This window comes from Mustela nivalis (genome assembly GCF_964662115.1).
Source record: "Mustela nivalis genome assembly, chromosome: 9".
Taxonomy (NCBI): domain Eukaryota; kingdom Metazoa; phylum Chordata; class Mammalia; order Carnivora; family Mustelidae; genus Mustela; species Mustela nivalis.
The window spans coordinates 119,040,345-119,059,732 of NC_139028.1; the positions used below are offsets into that span (position 1 = coordinate 119,040,345).

Here is a 19,388-nt window from a genome sequence, read left to right on the forward strand (position 1 = left end):
GTCATGCAGGAGCACGTGTTAGCACCGCTCCTGGTGATGAACCAAGTGCTGTCCACCGCGGTGGGTGCGGAAGATGACGGGCCCATTTCCCGCTCTCACCGGGCTCACGTGGACGCAGCGAGGTACACGGGGTGCTGTGTGAGTTTTGGAGGGCTGAGGGTCTCAGATGACCTTCAGGCTAGGAGCGAGGAGTCTTTCCCGAGGCTCTTTCTTGCTGAGGACGGAGCAAGACAAGGTTTATGAGGCGGCCGTCTGTGTGTGTCCCAGAGCCAGGCTGGCCTGGTGGGCACTGGGCAGGGACACACTTCTCATGGGGCCTCAAAGACCCTTGAGAGTCCATGAGCCTTCACCGCAGTTGGGGTCCTGGGGGGCTTCACGTGAAGAAGGGAGACAAACAGGCAAGCCCTCTGAGGACTGGGGCAGGGCCAGCGGGGGGCTGGGGGGGCTGCACGGCTGAGGCGGCACCAGGGCAGGAGGCCAGGCTGCTGTGTGGACTCTCTGTCCCCAAGCTGGCTCGCTGTGCCGAGTGTCTCCCCGACGGCTTCTCTGAGCCTCCCCCTGCGGACTCGGAAGCCTGTGCCTCGGCACGTCGGGCTCTGGCTTCCCTCCCGCACCTGACGCTGCCGTCCTCCTCGTCTCCGAGAAGAGAGCAGAGCTTGCAGTCAGAGGGGACCGTGCTGTGGGGGAGCGGGAGCAGGGGAGGGGACCCGGGCCCCTTGCCCAGTGCAGCCTCAGTCTTCCTTTCTGCAGCAGTCAGGGTCGGGCCCCACGTCCGCGACGGGACGTGGCCGGTACTCGGCCGCAAGGTGCCTGCTGGCAGTGCCCTCGCAGGGGTGGAGTTCTGGGGCTTTCTGGCCTCATGCTCCTATTAAAAGGGTAAGCCAGACGCCGCTGGCTTCCAGGTGCTGCTGGCTTTGCCGCATGAAGCTGTCGGTGCCTCCCAGTGCCCTGCATCCTCCCCAGACCGGTGGTGTGCGGTGCTCTCAGGCTGCGCTGTGCAGGGCTGCGCTGTGCAGGGCTGCGCTGTGCAGGGCTGTGAGGGGCAGGCTGACCCTCGGCTCACTAACTGGGGCAACCATGGGCCTGGGGTGCCGTGGGGGAGAGCTTGTCCCCACCCCCTTGGGCTCCTTGCCGGTGCCTGTCTCAGGGTGCATCCATCTCCGGAAGCTTCTCTCCGTCCTTCCGTGATATACAGGTGCCCCCGTTTCTCTCTGGTATTTTTCTAATGAAAGGCTGTGTCTTGCTTCTGTTTCCGTGTTTTGGGGTGGGGGCCAGCTTGGCAGCATTTGTGCTACGGTCCTCGCGGGAGGGAGCGAGGCTAGTGCAGTGCCGGAGTCAGGCGGGGGGAGGGCATGACGGAGTAAGGGCCCTGGGGAGGGGAGCACAGGTGGCATCTCACTGGGCTCTGCTCCCTCCCATGCGGCCTCTGAGCCTCCTTCCTGGACTGAGCCTGGGCTAAATCTCGCAGCCCAGGCTTCTGTACCAGCAGGGAGGGCGGGGCGATGTGGCGGGACCCACGGTGCCCTGTTCTCAGGCAGCCTGGGCTTGGGGAGGCTACGGGGTGAAGAGAGGCGGCCACCTGCCTGGAGCAGCCGGCCTTCCCATCCCACACCCTGTCCCGGGGGGTCCGTGCTGGTGCGCCTGCCCCTTCTTTGTAAACAGCCCATCTGGCACTCACCTGGGCCCCGAGGTGGGCAGGGGAGGGCTAGTACCCTAAACAGAGGGCGCTGTCGAGTCAGCGGTCCCAGCAGCCTGCGGCGAACAGGCCACCTTGCTTACGCCCCGGCCAGCGGGTGCTTGTCTTGGCAGGTGCCAGTGTCGGGGTCAGGAGGGAAGACTTGCCGGAGGCGGCTGCCATGCGGTCTGGACGCCCCTGCCCTTCTGTGGCCAGCGGTGGCCAGGGGCCAGGTGGGATGACTAGGCAGGCTTCAACAGCCACTTTCATTGTTTGCAGTTTGGCTTGACTTGAACTTGGAACAGAGCGGTTTTGGGGGTGTGGTGGAGCGTCTCTCTGCTTTCTGGATGTGCGCTAATATCCTGGTGTCCAGCCCCGTGTGGGCCACAGCCTACCTCCTCTGCCCATCCGGCCGGCTCTTGTGGCCTGACCTCAGACCTGCTTCCCGGTGACCTGGTGATCCGTGGCTGCCCTGGTGCTGGGCTCTAGCAGGATGCTTGACCTCTAGCCTGACCCCTGCGTGTCTTCCTCATCTACCACCCAGAGGTCCTTCCCTGGCCACCCCAGCCTGGTTTACAGGGGTGTTGGGCAAGTGTGTGAGGAATGCAGGCTGAGCCCCGCTTGGCCACAGGCGCAGGCCTGGCCCTGGCTCTCATCCACCCCCGTGTCTTCGTTTCTGCCTTGTCGTAGCGGCTTTGGCACCCACTCGACGCCAGTACCAGGGTGATCCTCAGAAGGGGGCCAGGCTGTCACTGCTCCTGTTTTCCGTGGCCAGAGTGCCAAGGGGGTGGGTATCGTGTGTTGGGCCTTGCCCCCTTTGGCGTGCAGCCATGGTGGGTTTGGGGCTTTCCCCCGTCTCGGGTTCCTCCCTCTGCTGCTGGGGCTGGAGGGAAGCAAGGCTGTGGTGGCAAGACTGCCCAGGGCCTGCTCTCTGCTCGGGACAGCTGAGCTCTGGGCCAGCAGGGAAATAAGCTTCCCTTTCCTGATGTGCCCATCCCCTCTTGGTGGGTGGGGGGGGCGCGTTCAAAGCAACAGCTCCGGAGCAGACCCCGTGTCAGATCTCTGCCACGGGATGTGCAGACAGCTGAAGGGTGAGTGCGGTGCGCTGGGGCGGGGGCCGCTGCTCGGCCGTGGGCTTGCATGCAGGCATCCCTCCCAGCCAGCGCCAGCCCCTTGTGGCAGAGGCAGTGGGAATGGGGTGGGGACGCCGAGGCCCAGGACTCCAGTGGCTTGTTCTTTTCTGTCCTTCGCATCTTGTATGCACAGGGAGGTCTCAGGGCAGCCTACGAAGAGTTAGGACCTGGTGGCCTGGTGCATGCTGACCACATCACAGGCCCTGGCCACTTGTGTGCAGGGACACCTGGCTCAGTGGACCTGGCCCGCTGTGGACAGGATGGCGACTCCGTCCTGTGTGTCCTGGACAGTGTGGGGTGGGGACCTCTGGCCGCAGGACACTGTGTCAGCCCCTGCTCCAGTAGCTCTGGCCACAGAAAACCTGCCCCACACCCAGTCACCACCTCCCGACCCAGAGCCCTTCCTCTGCTATGTCAGTCCTGCGGCTCCCAGTGCTGACGAGGCTCCCCGAGTGGTTGCTGCTGGGTAACAGCCTGCTTTTCCTTGTGCGGCGACGCTAGCTCTGTGACCCCATGTGGGTGGTGACCGCCACGACATCCGCTGTCCGAAAGAACAGAAGGAACGTTCTTCGGGACCCTCCCCAGCTGCTTCCACGAGTGGGGGCAGCAGCCTCCCTGCCACGGAAGGTTCGCGTACGTTCCAGGGGAGGAGCCTGATGCAGCGGGTGGGCCCTGCCTGGCTGTGTGTGCCCACGGGGGCTGCTGGGCCCTTGGGTGCGGCCCCGGGGAGGGGTCTTGCGGGGGTCCGGCTGGCTGGCGGCTTCTCTGCAGGTCTCACTGGCAGCTGGGCGAGTGCGACCTTCCCCTCCATGGGCAGAAGCTCTGGTGCCTGTGTGGGGTCGCACAGAACAGGGCTGAGAAGACGGAGCTGCCGCCCTGTGTGCAGACAGGGTGTCCCAGACGCTCCGTGTGAACGGTTGGTCACAACAGAGCGCGTGGGGCGAGTGTGGTTGCGAGTGGCCTGCAGGTGGCTTTCAGATGAGCAGACCACATGCCGCCACGACGTCCAGGGTCGGAAAGGGGCAGCGTGCAGAGGCCCTCACAGCCCTTCCCGTCCGCCCCTCCTGACTCTAGGTCGTGCGCTGGCTCTCGGGACCCCACAGCGCTGACCCCTCTTTGGGGCGTGGCTCCCTGCCGTCTCCCCTCTGTCTGTGGGACCCGTGGTTGGTGTCCCAGGCGGGAGCTCCTGCTTCCTTGGTGGCACGTGATGTTTTCTGCATATCTGCGATGAGCATGATGGCTGCGTGCTTACACTCATCAGGATTCGCCGGTCTACAGTGTGCGCTTTGGTGGGTTCTAGCAGACGTGTGCAGCTGTCAGACCCCCCGAGAGTGACAGTCCAGAACACTCAGTGTCCCCGGGTCCCACACCCCTGGCCACCACTGCCCTTCTCCCCAGCACGGTTGTTTTGTGCTTGCTGGGATTCGTGCCTGCAGGAGCACAGACTCACGTGGGCTCTGCCCTGTCACGGCCTGGGTGCTCTGGGGTCCGTCCCGGTTGTGTGTTCTGTACGCGGTTCCTTGTCCTGGCTGAGCTGGTGCCCCTTCCGCAGACAAGACCATTTGCTTAGCTGCCTGCTGCTGGGCGCTCGGGTTGTCTCCCACAGCCATGCCGTGAGCCGTCCCGGACCGGTCTTCGTCTGTCCCGCAGAGGCGGGAGACCTTCTGGGGCGCACAGGCCTGAGCTGGGAGGACTGTGTTGGTCCGGAAGTGCCCGTCCCGTCCGCTCCGTCGGCAGCGCTCAGCCTCTCTTTTGGTGACGTCCTGCTCATTGGTCACTGTCTTCCGAGGACTGCCCTGTCGGCAGCTGGCCTTTGTACATGGGACACTGAGGTCCTGCTCCTGCTGCTTTCCAGAAGACTTCCTGGGCTGGCGTATGTATGTCATGTGAGCTCCTGGGGGGCCGGGGTCAGCAGGCAGTGACCCAGGGCCGGGGTCGGCAGGCAGTGACCCAGGGCCGGGGTCGGCAGGCAGTGACCCAGGGCGCAAGCACCCGTCTGTCGCTGTGTCCTTCTCGAGCTGGCAGCTGTGCACGTGGCGGAGCCGGGAGGCGCGGAGAGGAGGTCTGACACCAGCCGTTTCCCTGCATGTGCTTTTCCATTCCCCGAAACTGCTCTTTGCACCCCTTTTTGGATGTGGATCCGTCACCAGTGGAAACCCTTGAGCCAACCAGGAGCCTGGTTGCCGGGCCCCTGAGCTTTGCCCAGACATCAGAGCTCCTCCGGTGTTTAGGAAATTGTGTTGCTTGTGCCAGGCGCGGCGACAGAGGGTGAGGTTAGCATGTAGTGACTTTCACTCAGCCAGAAGGCCGTCAGGAGCACGTCTGGTGCCAGAGCTGTGTCCGCCATCGGACTCTATCTGCAGGTTGTGTAAAGAGCTCCCTGGGAAGATGCAAGATGAGTCACAGCCACTCACACCGTTCACAGGAGAAGTGAGGAAGGTCCTCGCCGTGCTCCGGGTGCTGGGACATGGCCACTCACAAATCGGGACACCCTGCTTTCCCGACGTGGGTCCCGGTGTGGCCGCGGGGCACGTGACCAGTAAGCCAGGTGCCAGGCTGCGTGTGCTAGTGGAGAGCAAGAGCAGTGGGGGCTGAGTGTGCTGGTGCGGGGAGGCGTCTCTGGGGGCTGGCGACTGAGAACCCGACAGGTCAGGAGAAAGAGTCGAGGGACGGCAGGTGGGCCATAGCCTTGAGCTGGCCGCGAGCTCCTGCTCTCACAGTGTGCTCGGGGCTGGCGTGGCCCGGCAGTGCAGGGGGCACGGGCTCTGGAGGTGAGGGGATGAGCCTTAGGAAGAAAGTACGGTTGCCGAGTGGTCCGATGCAGGCACACGCGCACACACACGTGTACTCATCTACATGTGCACACAGCTACACGCACGCACACTCACACGACTTACACGCACTCGTATGCACACTCGGCTGCATACACTCACGTTCGTACACACTACACGCACCACTCATGCACTCTCACACACACGCACACACACATGTGCAGGCACAGTCACAAGTGCACACACCTGTGCACGCATATGCAAACGTATACACACACTCGGCTTTGCAATGTGTGGCCCCTGGAGGAGGCCGTGTGCAGGCCAGACGGTCCAGATGCTCGGCTCAGGCCGGGAGAAGCAGTGGGCGTGGGGGTGGACTGGCGGCTGGACAGCTTTCTCGGTCCGCTCGCCTGGGGCTCTGCGGAAACACTTTTGCTTTGGTGCACCTGGCGTCTGCCCTGTGTGTCTTTAAGGGGTCTGTGTGGCACTTCATCGTCGTCGGTTTTCTGGACGCGAAAGGGCTATGAGAGTGTCTGCTCTGGTCACCTGGCTGGGCGAGGAGGGCCTGCTGAGATCACGCACGTGGGCCGCCGTCTGGAGAGTTCCGGCATGGGGGCGTTCCGCTGCTTTGCCGGGGCTCCGTCTGCGAGCCAGCACTGGGCCCGCTGATCTGGGGATAAAACAACCATCGTCCTGTCTCCGGCCTTTGGGCCCCTGGGGAGGTTTGGGCGTTCCAGCTTGACTGTTCGTGCCGGGAAGGCTCTCTCCGCGATGCCGGCGCCCAAACTGAAGAGCGCGTCTGCCTTATTTACTGAGAAGGCAGCAGGGCCCCAGGTCTGCGGCCGCGGGAGAGGATGTCCGAGGAGCCGCTCTCCGGGGCCGGCTCTTCTCAGAATCCTGCTCCCTCCTGCCGGCCTGGTCTGTGCTCTGGGGGACGCTGGGGAGGAGCCCGCACTGCTGACCTGCTCGTGGGCACCTCTCTGTGCTGTGGTGTCTGCCTCTGGCTGCCGACGGTGGGATCCACCTGCTTCGAAGGCCTCTGCCTTAGAACCGAGGTCCAGGGCAGGACGTTTGTTTTCTTAAGTTCTCAGCTCTGCTCTCTGCCTGGGAGGTGCCACCTTCCCTACAGGCTCTCCGAGGACCAGGAGGGAGAGCCGCCTGTCCCAAAGGTCTGCTCAGCAGGCGCTTCCTTCTTGTGGAGCCCAGGTCGGCAGCAGCCCGTTCTGGATTTCTTCCTGAGAGCGCTCCCTCCAGGCACGAGGTGTGTGAGGAAGGGCTGCGACACGCTGGCCAGGTCCTCGCCGGCCAGGCTCTTGGGCGCCGCCTCTGCTCACCCGGGTGCGGCACTCACTTGGGAGCAGAGAGCAGTGGGACAGCAGGGAGGCAGCTCTGGTGGCTCGGGGCCCCCGGCCGGGGTGGCCTGAGCTGTCTGGGCCTAAGGAGGTACGTGGAGCACGGGCTCTGCACTAGGGGGTCAGGACACCCGTGGAGGGGCTCGGCCGCCTTTGGAACCGCGCAGTGCTGGGCATGTCGAGGCGCTGCTGGCCAAGCACGCTGTCGAGCTCTGGGGACATCGCTCAGCCGGTCAGTGCCGGGATGGGCCTGGGGTGGGGGCTGCTGCCTCCCCGTCTTCAGGGTGGGACGGGGCTCTTGTCAGGGCCGCTGGACCAAGCTAAGGGTTCAGTTCTCCGCACAGTGACAGATGTCACCCGAGGTGACAGTGCAAGCATCAGTGGTCACCCAGGGCCTCTGGGCAGCTCCGTAGCAGCAGGGGGGCAGCGCTGTTAGCTGAGCCCTGCACGTGCCTCCGCTCCGTCCAGAAGAGCCCCTGTCCCCTGCCTCTCGTCCTGTCACCGTGACCCGGCCGCCTGCCCGCCCAGCCCACACAAGTCAGTCCTCTGCCCACGGCTCTTCCACCCTCCAGGGGTTCCCATGTGCCTCCGGCACAGTCCAGGCCTCAGCCTCACTGCCCGGCCCTTCCGTGCTCTCCACACGGCGCTCCTGGGGGTCGGGCCTCTCCTCCGCACGCTCCTTTCCGGCGTCTGCACGGGCTGTTCCTGCACAGATGCTTCTTTCCCTGGCCCTCCCGACCCCTCCTCCGTCAGCCCTCACACACCCGGACCCCCCCCCCCGCCCCCCGGCATGCTGGCGTCGGCGTGTGTTCAGAGCCCCACCGGGCGCGGGTGCCGCTTTGCTGAGTGAGTGTCGGGCCCGGATGCAGGGAGCCTGTGCGCGTGGGCCGTGCCCCCCCGACACCTACCACCTGGAAGCCGTGCACGCTCCTCGGACAGGCTCCTTGAGGAGGTGGTCCCGCTTCCCGGGGAGCAGTACTCTGGCCTGACGCTGCGTAGCAAGTGTGTGGGAGCCGGGGACCCCAGCACGCCTGGGGCCTCCACACAGTCACACGCTGCTCGGCCTTCGGGCGCCCTCAGCCTGGCCTCGTGTCCACTGCCTGTGGTAGGTGTTGGCTCGTGGAGAGCACGTCAGGAGTGTTCACACCTCAAGGTCAGATGTCCCCAGGACCTTACAGGTCATGTTGGGGCTGGGGGCTGAAGCCATTGGCCCCACACTGGCAAGTAGCACCCATGCCTTCCCGTCCAAGTCGCTGTGCAGTCTGAGGGGTGTGCGGACGGGCCCCTGGGAGGCCGCCACTTGCTCCCAGACCCTCCGGGGCCGGATGTCAGGCCCTCCTGCCTGTGGTGGTCACCCAAGGCTCCCGGCTGTGGCAGTCCAGCAAAGGACAGGCTTTCATGGTGGCCAGCAGGGCCTTAGCCAGGTGGCAAGCAGAATGCACATGCGTGTGTCTGTGTGCGGGGGTGGATTGGGGTTCCCGGTGGCAGGCAGCAGAGCCCGGATGGGGTGCGGGTCTCCTCCGGGATGACCGCGTCAGAAAGACCTATTTTTGTCCTCACTTCCTTATTTAACCACGGGCTCCTTGGCCCGCCTCTCTCCACACGCGCTGTGTTTGTGCCCCCGCCGCGCCAGCCGCACCCCGCAGGCTCGGACAGAGCGCCCAGGAGGCAGCACGCGTCCCAGCTCCCCGAGCCGGCATGTCCCGGGAGCCAGGAGAGCCGCCACGCCCTGCGGTAGCGCTGTAGATTGTGCGTCCGGAAGGTCAATGTGGGTCTGAAAGCAAGTCTTCCCTGTGTCTCCCTGACGTGCTCAGTGTCCCCTGCGGGGTCTGGAGCGGGTGGGGGCACCGCTGCGCTGACCTGCTCCTGTCGTCCGGCCGCGCTGGGGTCCTTTTCGGTTGGTCGCTTCCCTCTGGCTCGCACTCTCCTCCCGTGAAGGCGCGGTTCCGGCTGGACGCGCCGGCGTGTCAGCTCCGCCTTTGCTGGTGCTGCGTGGTTTTGGACGCTTGTAGCTGCTCTCGGGCGTGTTCCGTGCACTGGCTGTGGAAGTGGCTGCTCCTCTTGGGTTCTCATCTGTGTGGTTGGTTCCCGGGGCTGCGGCGCGGCTCCGCGTGGAGCTGGTTCTTCTCGCTGCAGTGCAGACCTTCTGGAGCATCACACGGGGCGCCTCGGTTCTCGGTTCTCCACTCTGGCTAGTGGCAGAGGGCTTCTTCCCGCACCACATGCGCCGCGAGGCCTGTGCCTCTACCCCTTCCAGGTGGTTCGTCCCCCACGCGCATCCTGGCCAGTGCTTGGCCGAGGACCCCCTGAGGCCCACAGCTCACCTGCGCAGCTCTCTTCTTAGGGTGCCCTGCGCCTCCGCCTCTGGCCTCCCTGGCTTCCTGGCGGAGACTGGTCAGTTCAGGGCCCCGCCGGGCTTCTCCCCGTGGTGCGGACTGACCCTGTGTGCTCCTGCCCCAGGCTCGCTGTGCTTTGCTGTCTGGCGTCTCGGGTCCTGAAAGCTGTCCCAGGTGTTATTCAATGTCTTGTTTTCAGCGGGAGGTAAAATTCGGTCCCTGTTACTGCACCTTGACCAGGGTGAAAGCCCCGACTGGAAGTTCTGTTTTAAACTTCTTCTGTGCACACTTCTCTGACACTTCGCAAAGCCAAGCGAGGTTTGAAATTACTCTGATTTCCCCCGGCTCGCTTTCTGCGGTGTGTGATCGCGGTGGCCCGTTTGTTGGCAGAGAAGGGCAGCCCTAACGTCGGGCAAGCCCTGCTTCTGCTCGCTCCTTCGGTGTGACGTGTGTAGGGGTGGGGTGCACGCTGCCTGCCCCCGCGGCCCCACGGAGCTTCCATCCACACGCCCCCGGCCAGCCGCTGACACAGTACCAGGCCTGGCGGGACAGTGGGGCTCCAGCCTGCCACAGTGCAGGGCCAGCGGCAGAGCACTCGTGAGGAAAAGACCCGTGACACACCGGGTGAGAGGGACAGCTCCCGAGGACGCCTGTCTCCCTTCTGCCTCCTCTGGAGGAGTGGAAGTCCTTCCCCAGGCCAAGCAGAGGCGGGCCTGGGTGTGAGGAGACGGGACACGGTCTCAGCAGCAGAGCACTCCCCGCCACCCGGTAGTTCTGGAGAAGTCCCGACACGTCCTCGTTCGTAGACTTCGCTCTGAAGGTACACGTGTGCCCCGCCAAGCCCTCCTTCCGTGTGTTGTGAAAGCCCGTGGTGCCTGGAGGAGCCCGGGGGCACCCTCACCCTGGGGCGCACCTGTGTGTCCCAGGTCCCCTCGGAAGGCCCGTGTGCAGAGCCAGAGCCCTTGCCGTCCGTGGAGATGCACGGAGGAGGACACGCTTGCCGTCACTGGGGACGAGAGCGTGGCGCTCCGGACCTGGCTGAGCCCTGCCTTGGTTGGGTAGCCGGGGTGTCCTGGGGGCCTGACTCTGCTGTGCACAGGTCACACTCACACGGGCTCTGCGACACCGCGTGTGGCACCATACGTGTCGTCATGCCTTTGCCGCGTTAGCCGCTCCAGGGCAGCCCCGTGCCCTGAGGAAGGGCGCTGCCAAGGACGCCGCAAGCCCACATGTCCGAGGTGGGCCTGGGTCGGGGCTGCCGGCAGAATTCACGTCCAGACACGGACTCTGTGGTTAAGGGCGAGGTTTCCCTGAGCTCGCTCTCTGCGTTCACACCCAGTGTGACCCTAATCTGCCTGTCCTCCCCCCCCCATCATCGGAGCTACTCGGAAGTTGACTCTGGGTGCCCTGACAGGATAGGGCCGCTTCTCCCTGAGCAGAGCGCGGCTCGCAGGTCGAAGCAGCAGGCCTTGCCACGACATCACACAGCCGGGCAGCATCTGTGTTTCTCTAGCTCCTTCCGACGCCTTTCACTGCTTGGATGCAAGGAGGTCCACGTGTTGTAGTTCGCTGACGGGCTTTATAATTCTCTTTTGTAGCTTTGTATTTTGAAATGATCATAAACTCACAAGAAAGTGCCCCAGAGAAGCCGGCGTCCCATTCGGCCAGCCCTTGAGTGGTGACACTGTGGGCAGCTGCGTTGTCAGAGGGTGGCGTTGGCACAGCACTGTTCCCTCGGTTGCAGACTTGACTCAGCGAGTCCCTCAGTCCGCACGCCCTGCCCTTCTCTTCTCCCGCTGTGGCCCCCCTGAGGAGAGCCGGCAGCTTCTGTGCAGCACGTTCCCCTGTGTGTCCTGTCCGTCGTCGGCTGTCCCGGGACACTAGCTGGACGGAGTTCTAATCCGGGGAGCAAGACTCCTCGCAGGGGGCGGCATCTCTCCAGCGGGAGGCTTGTGCTCTCAGGCTGTCTGTGACCTGCTTGGGGACTCTCGACCACTGCCCAGAATCGCTCCTTTGTTAGGCGTTACAAAGGCCACACGGCAGCCTCCTGTCCCCGGTGGTCGACGGAGTAGTCGCGGAAGGAAAACCTGCCCCTTTCCAACTAGCCAGGCCTCTGGAGGAGCAGGACACATGCTGCCTCTGTCCTTTCATTGGCCGGCCTTCAGAATTCTGATGCGGACTTGCTTCTGCGCCGCCTTGGCGTCCAGGGGTGAACATGAAGTGTTTGTGTGGGAAGTAGCGTTGTATCGGGACTCACCACCGCTGTGTTTCAAGCCATGGGGTTGTTGTCCTTCCCGAGGTCATCAATCGCCCCACCCTTGGCCAGGGAATGTCTCCAGGCTAGTCTGAGTCGGTGATGCTGACCTTCCCGGCCACACACAGCGTTGTGTCCTTTCTCCAGAGAGCAGGGTGCACCCCTGGAACCCAAACTCCAGAGCCCGCCTGGCTAGCGCAGGGGCCGCGACGTGTGGAGGCCGCAGCCTGCACGTCAGGCGTGTTCTCCACTTCTGAGCTGGCCGTGTTTCCTTGGCCTTCTCAGTGGACAGACGTAGAAAAGGTGTGAGTGTGGAGAACCCAGGAGATCTTCCGGGTGTTTCAGGACCTCCCCTTCGTCTGCATCTCCACGCCGTAGAGCTTGTTCTCGGCCGTACCCACCCCCATGCCCATCCCACACCAACTGTACCCACAAGAGGAGCACAGAGAGCGGGAGCCCCGCGTGTGGGAGGGCGTGCAGGCTGGACCCTGCACCCCGCACAGTCAGCGGAATGGAAGCCAGGCAGCTGCTGTGGAAGACGTCGTGGCGGTTCCTGCAGAAATTGAGAATGGAATGACCGTGTGATCGGCAGTTCCTCTTCTAGTTAAGCACCCAGAGAACCGAAAGCAGGGATGCATGTGGAAGCTTGCATGCCCGCGTTCACAGCTGCTGACCCACGGGAGCAGCCCCCACGTCCATCAACGGACATGTGGGTACACGTGGTCCATCCACAACACCAGCCTGTCCCTCGGTCCCACGGAGGGACACACAGACACCTGCTACAGCTGATGGACTTGGGGGACGTGGTGAGGAGTGAAATAGGCCAGACACAGAGGGACAAATACTGCAGGATCCCACCCAGATGGGGTCCCTGGAGTCTCCGGATTCGCAGGGACAGAGAGTGGACGGTGGTGCCAGGGGCCAGGGGAGAGATGGGGGTTGGTGTCTCATGGGGACAGAGAGTAGATGATAGGGCCTGGGGAAGGGCTGGGGGGTGGTATTTCATGAGGACAAAGTTTCTGTTTGGGAAGATGGAAAGTTCTGGAGACCCTTGGTAAGGACGGCTTCACAACATGCTTAATGCATCTGATCTGGTGAAGATGGTACATGTATGTGCATTTTTGCTATGATAAAAAAGAAGACTGTTTAGAAATGTTGATCTTTTAAATACAAAACGGATGAAAGACGTAAACGTGGACAGGAAACCGTCACAATCCTAGCAGGACCGCCCCAGCACCCTGCCTCCGTGACCTCTTGGTCGCGAGCCGCTTCTTGCTGGACGAGTCCCCGGAGGCCAGGGAAACAGAAGCAAAAATGAACTACCGGGACGTCAGGATGCAGAGCTTCTGCGCAGCAGAGGAGAGTGGCCAGGACCACAGGGGTCTACCGAGCGGGAGACGTGTCTGCAAGTGACGCACCCGGTAAAGGGTCCGTGTCCACAACCTGTAAAGAACTCCCCAAACTCAGCCCTCAAACAGCAGACAGTGCAGTTAAGAAATGGGCAGGAGACACGAACACTTTCCCAAGAAGAGCCCCGACGGCCCACAGAGACGGAAAAGACGCTCAACCTCACTCAGCGTCGGAAAACGCATCGAAACCGCGGCGAGACGCCACGTGGCGCCTGTCAGAACGGCCGGAGCGAGTCGGGAAACGCCAGGTGTCGGCGAGGACGCGGACAAAGGGGAGCCTCGTCCCTGCGGGCGGGACGCGAGCTGGGGCAGCCGCGCGGGGACGCGGCGGGGAGGGTCCTCGGGGAGGGGACATGGAGCTGCCGCCGCCCCAGCGGTCGCGGGCTGGGGACTCCCCCGAAGGATACAGAGAGAAGCCGTGAGGGGCCTGCGCGCCCCAGCGTTCCCAGCAGCGCTGTCGACAGCAGCCAGGCGAGGGAGACGGTCCACGTCCGTCTCCGCGGACAAGTGGGTACAGACGGGGTGTGTCCGTATGTCCGGGCCATCCCTCGGCCGTCAGAAAGCACGACCGCTCGCCGTTCGCGGTGATGTGCGTGGAGCCCAAGAGGCTTTTTAAATAAAGATTTTACTTGTTGATTGATCAATCAATCGATCGGTCTGAGACAGGAGGCGCACGGCCGTGAGCGGGGGCAGGAGCGGAGGGAGAGGGACAAGCGGACTCTAGGCCGAGCACAGCGCCCAAACCAGGGCTCGATGGAGCCCGAGGGTGTGCTCCGTGGAAGGACGTCGTTGGAGAGAGCCCGCGATCGTGTGAGCTCACTCGTGTGGAGCGCGAGGAGCGGGACAGATGAGCTTAGGGCACGGGAGAGAGACAGGAGGAGGCCGAGCGTGGGAGACTCTCCGTGAGGCGGATGGAGGCGGCGGGGGCCGGGCTGGCTGCGGTGGGCGTCCAGGAGGGCACCGGCTGTGCCGAGCACTGGCTGTTGTTGGTGCGGAATCCCCGAATTCCGCGCCGGAACCCGGCACTGCGCTGTATGCCTGCGAACGAGAATTTAAATAAAAATTAGGAAGAAAAGATAAATTGTAATTTCTAAGTGTTGATATTTTTCTGCAGGTAGCTTTGTGTAGCCCCCAATCCCACTGTCTTCACGGGAGACGTGTTAACTTAGGCCAGAGCGTCTTCCCGTTCCCCTTCCTCGTACACTGGACTCGGAGTGCTGCTGTGGTGTCGTCGGCTCTGTGGACGTCCTCAGCGCCGTTGGCTGTGGCAGAACCACCTGGAGAGCTTGTTCACCCACGTGCCGGCTTCAGTGCAGAGTGCGCAGGCTGGTGGGGCTGGGGGTCCTGAGAGCTGGCATTTCAGGCAGCTTCCAGATGCTGCTGCTAGTCTGGGAGCACTTGGGAAGCCTCCATGGGCCTGAGCTCCTTGTGCACACCACAACAGGCCTGTTCACCCCCACACGGTCAGCAGGTGCGGCCGGGCGATGGTCGGGGAGGGCGGGGGGCTGCCTGGCCTCAGCCCGTGTCTCCAGATGGTACCCAGTGTTCACTAGGACAGTATCGCTCCCAGCTGAGAACTTCCACTTGAAAGACACTTTGGGTGGGTCTGGGGTCTTCGGCTCACCTTTTCTCTCCTTTTCTCTTTGAGCAAACTTGGCCGACCTCGCTCAGGCCACCAGCCAGCACAGGACATCATGGATGGGCTGCGTAGACAGCACCCTTCGTTTCATGGGGTCCTGGCTGCTTTAGGTGTTGGGGGTCTGGGGGCGGAGATCAGTTTCTCTCCTTCAAGGTCACCCATGGCCTCACTGCCTCACTGCCCCTCATCACCTCCCAGCGGCTCCGAGTCCAGACACCAGCCCCAGCAGGTAGGAGCGGTTGGCCACACGCATTCCGTCTGTAACAGTGGCTCCTGATGGAAAGCATTGTTCGGAGTCTGATGAGAATACAGCTGCCCCCGCAGCTAGCTGTCTTGTGCAGGGAGTTGTCCGTGTCCCAAGTGCACTGGTGGACAGTGAGCCCCCGTGGGCAGCTGTGCCTTCGTGTGCGCCCGTTCCCTGCGCCGTGTCGTCTTCGGGTCACCTGTGGCTTTCGCTGAAATGCCTGCTCTTCCCTTCTTAAAAATCTTCGTCTTTTCAAATTGGCAGATAATTTCCAGACAGATGTCAAGTGTGCCGTTAGCTGAGTCTTGACAGATGCGAGCACCCTGTGCTTCAACCCCCAGCCCGGAACATTCTGTCCTCCCGGTGTCCCTGCCGCCCCCCTCCTGAGAGGGATTGACTTCGGCGAAGGTCAGCTGCACCTTTCGTAGAGCTTCGTATGGACGGAGCCGCGTGGACCTGACGTCTTCTTGCTGGCACTTCCCTCGCCTGGCGTCTGAGGTTGAGCGCGGGGTGCGTCTCACTGGATACGTCCGGCGTCTGGGGGCAGAGCCGTGTCTGTGGGATGAGCAGCCCAGAATCCGTCGGCTCCTCCGGCGGTGGACTCCGCGCTTGTTCACGGCATCTGGCTGCCGTGGTGGCGCCGCCGCGAGCGTCCTGGGGCGCCCTCGTGAGCACACTTTGTTGCCGTTGGCTGAGTGCTCGGGCTCGGGCCCGCCGGTCCGGAGCGGATGGCAGGTTCCGCTCTAGGGCCAGCTGCCAGCGGTGCTCTTGGGCGGCTGTGCCGGGTCCTGCTCTTGGCCGCAGCTCGGCAGCATGCGGCTGCCCTGCCTTCTCACCCGCGCTCGGGGCTGGGTGTGTCTGATGTCAGCCAGTGTTGTCGGGGGTGGATCACCTGCGCTTCGCCGCCGACCCGCACTTTCTCGTGTTTGTCTGCTAGTCTGGTAGCTTCCGTGGTGACGTGTGCCGGGCTTTGCCCCTTGGGGCTTGTGCGCACAACCCCGAGATCAAGAACCTGAGCTGAGATCAAGAGTCGGACACGTAACCCACGGAGCCACCAGGCGCCCCTTAACTTGCGACGTCGCCGTTGCTGTTGGTGGTTGCCGTTTTCTCGTTGAGAAGGTTCCCTTCTAGTCCGTCCTGCTGAGAGCGTAAGCGCACGTTTTGCCATGTCCTGTCGAGTCAGCTCTTCCTCCTTTAGTCTGGAAATGTGGTGGGTTCTATTCCCCGGTCCTCACGTGCCAGCTGAGTTCACACTCCAGACACGGAGCTTTCCTGGTTATGATGCTCCTCCTTGATACGTCGCTGCATTGGTTCTGCCAGTGTTTTTTTTCTAAGTTTTCATTTATTTATTTGACAGATCACAAGTAGGCAGAGAGGCAGGTGGGGCGGGGGGAAGCAGGCTCCTGCTGAGCAGAGAGCCCGATGCGGGGGTCGATCCCAGGACCCTGGGACCATGACCTGAGCCGAAGGCAGAGACTGAGTGCTCGGGCTCGGGCACTGAGCCCCCCAGGCGCCTGCTAGTATTTTCTTAGGGAGTTTTACCTGTGTTCCTGCAGGACAGTCTGTAACTGATCTCACCTCGTGCTGTTCTTCCTCAGCCGCTCTGACCGGCTGCGTGCTGTCTCCTCATCTGTCTCCTGAGAACGTGTGCGTAAGAATGGTTCTCTCCCTGTCTTTGTCCAGGTGGTGGGGGGGGAGAGGCAGAGGGAGACCCTCAAGCAGACTCCCCACTGAGTGCAGAGCCCGACACAGGACTCGATCCCACGCCCCCGAGGTCAGGACCTGAGCCGAAACCAAGAGTCCGCGGACGGAGCCCCCCAGGCGCCCCCAGTATTACTCCTCTGTGTATTTGGTAGAATTCACTCACAAAGCTGCCTGCTTCTGGCATTTCCTTGTAGAAAGGTTTTTAATTATAAATTCAGCCTTCCTATTTGTTCTTTTGTCCATTTGGGGAACTTACGTTTGTACAAGAGTTTGTGTGTGTCATTTCCGCCCACACTCGGTGGTCCCCGCCCGCGGGCCCCTGGATCGTCGCGTGGCCTAAAGGCTTTGCCGCGTGCCGCGTCGCTCTTGCGTCGGGTCTGTTGCTCGGGCTCTCGTTTCTCCCGGTTATGGTAACGTTCGTTGCTGCTTTGTGTACCTGTGCGCGTGCGTGGGTGCGCGTGTCAGATGGGTGGCGGCAAGTGTGGCCAGAGCTCCGGCTGTTCACCCTTCCTTGCAGAGTGCCGTGTCGCTCCGGCCTGCGGCTGCTCTGCGGCTGGGTCAGCAGGGCCCTTGGAGGCTGGGTGAGGCCTGGCGAGGGCAGCTCTGGGGAGACCTTCCTCCGGGCTGCCGCAGCCCTGCTCCTCACGCGGCTTCCAGGGCAGCGGGCGGGCGCCTCTGTGGATGCCCTCCGTGTCTGCTCTGGGGGCGGCAGGGCCTGCTGTTGCCTGTAGCTGCTCTTTGCCAGGCCCTGTGGAGGGGCCCTGCGTGCCCTCGTCGGAGTGGTTGGTCAGAGGCTTAACTGGCTCCGTCCTTCTTTCTGGAGGCCCTTCTCTGGGCCAGCGGGCCAGTAGCCCAGCTGTCCGGTACGCGGCCCTGCATGTCCCAGCAGCCCTAGCTCTGACCCTGGCCTCTGTCCAAGGCCACGGGGCCTGCATGGGCTCCGCCTTCCCGCACCCTAGCCTCCGGCACATGGTGGCTCTCTGCTCACCCTCGGGTCACCTGCTCTCAGGCACCGTCCCGAGCCACCAGCGTGCTGTCCAGCATCTGACGCCCACTGCTTTGTGATTCACCCAGTTTGTAGCTGCTGGTGATGGAGGGGTCCTCCCGGGACCCGCCGCCCTGCCATCACGCACCCGAATGTCTCCTCATTCCTTTTTGATCCAAAAAACTCCTTCTTTCTCTCTTGTGTTCCCTGCCACATTGGCTTTGTGTCCCTTCCGACTGCGCCTGCATTTCAGGGGCTCATTTCTGGTTCCGCCTGCGAGCTCTTCGCCCCTCTCTTCCGATCTTAAGTTACTTGACTGCTGAGACGGCCTCACTTGTGCGCGTCTTTCCGGGCTGTTTCGATGGTCGGGGGCTGCTCATCCTGTCTTGTCTTCTGTGTTGTTGGACTCAGCCACAGAGCCCTTCCCACGTGCTGCTCAGTGAAGCCTGCGCTTTCCTGCGCCACTCGTCAGGGTGCCGGGCCCGTTGGCCTTCCTGCCTGACCGTGTGGCGCTCTCTCTGTCGTGACTGGTTTTGGCGAAGTGATTCAGACCCTGTGTCTCCTCAGAGGTGTCTCTGTTGGAGGGGGAGGCCCTAGACAGGCCAGGGGGCGGCGGCGGGAGTGACCCTCAGGTCGGGGGCGTCGGGATGAGCGTGTGCACACCGTGCTGCGGCGGCAGGTGAGCACACACGCGTCTCCCTGCTGTCTGGGGACCAGGGAGGGGACCGCCCGGCAGCCGGCTGTCAGCTTCTCATCTTCTGCAGTAGAAGGGGCCAGGGCTCCCTGGAGAAATGGCTGCTTCTGATCGCAGGGCAGGCCGTGGAACACGGTGAGCCCGGGCGACCTGCTGCTGCTCCGCTGCGGCCCCGCAGGCTAGTCCTCCCCTCCCGGGGGACTCCGTCTCGCCAGGGCAGGTGTGGCCATCCCATTAGTGGGTCTGCCCCGGGCCGGCAGTGAGTGAAGGGGGTGCCTGAGGTCATGCAGACTCCCAGGCTGGCCCTGGGGACAGGGTCCTGCCAGGACAGAAGGAGCCTCTCTTGTCCTGCCTCCCTGGTGACTGGAGCTCTGTTGCTGGTGTCTTCTTCGGCTGTGCCGGGCAGAGGCTGCCTTTTGCTGTGACACGTTGATCTGTCCTTTCCGTGGCTTTGGGGGCCCTTGCAGAGTTGGGTTGAACTTGGACAGATGAGAAGGTCAGCAGGGCCCTTTGTGGGATGTGGCCTTTCGGGGTGGGGGGAGGGCAGAGCCAAGCTGGGCGTACAGGCGCAGGAGCCCGGCGGACTTCGGCCGTGCTCTGTGCTGGGTGCAGCTTCTCAGAGGAGCCCGTGAGGCCGGGCCATCACTGTCTGTGGTCAGAACTGGAGCCAGGGCCTGTCTGTGGTCAGAACTGAAGCCAGAGCTGAGCGGAGCGCCGTCCTCTTCCAGATGCGGGCCCTCCTGTGCCCTGCGGTCTCCCGGGTTGAGAACGGCTGCAAAGAAGGTCTTGGGCACTCGGCTTCTGGCAGCCCCACAGGACAGCGCTCTGGGCATTCTGTGGAGACCTGCCCTCCAGAAGTAGCCTCTGCCCAGTGCCCACTCACTGCCCCTCGGGACACCCCGGGAGCCGGCCAGCCTGGTCTTTCCAGGGCCTGTGAGTGTCGGTGGGCCGCGGGACCGGGCCTGTGCTCTGCAGGCGTGCGGCCAGCCTGTCTGTCTGCAGCCCGGCGTCCCGGCCCCGCCGCTGTCTTGTCTCAGCTCGGCTGGGGTCAGGCGAGGGGTGTGTGTCAGCCGCACGAGCTCCTGGGGCAGAGCTGCTGCCTGCCCTGTCAGAAGGGCCATGTGGTGCCACCCTGGGCCTCGCCGATGGGTCCTTCGCAGCCATCTCCTGGGCAGTGGCCTTCATCCCACAT

At 63.3% G+C, this 19,388-nt stretch overlaps 1 protein-coding gene across 2 annotated transcripts in view; it reads left to right on the forward strand.

Annotated features, from left to right (window-relative positions):
* MOB2 (MOB kinase activator 2) overlaps positions 1–19,388 on the forward strand; it is a 68,438-nt gene that overhangs the window by 32,146 nt on the left and 16,904 nt on the right. Inside the window, exon 1 of one of the 2 annotated variants that reach the window (XM_082749321.1) lies at positions 14,132–14,247. The exons of the other annotated variant lie outside the window; for it this stretch is intronic. The gene's annotated coding sequence lies outside the window, so the exon portion shown is untranslated. Of the gene's footprint in view, positions 1–14,131; positions 14,248–19,388 lie in introns of those variants that run through there. 2 annotated transcript variants of the gene reach the window in all.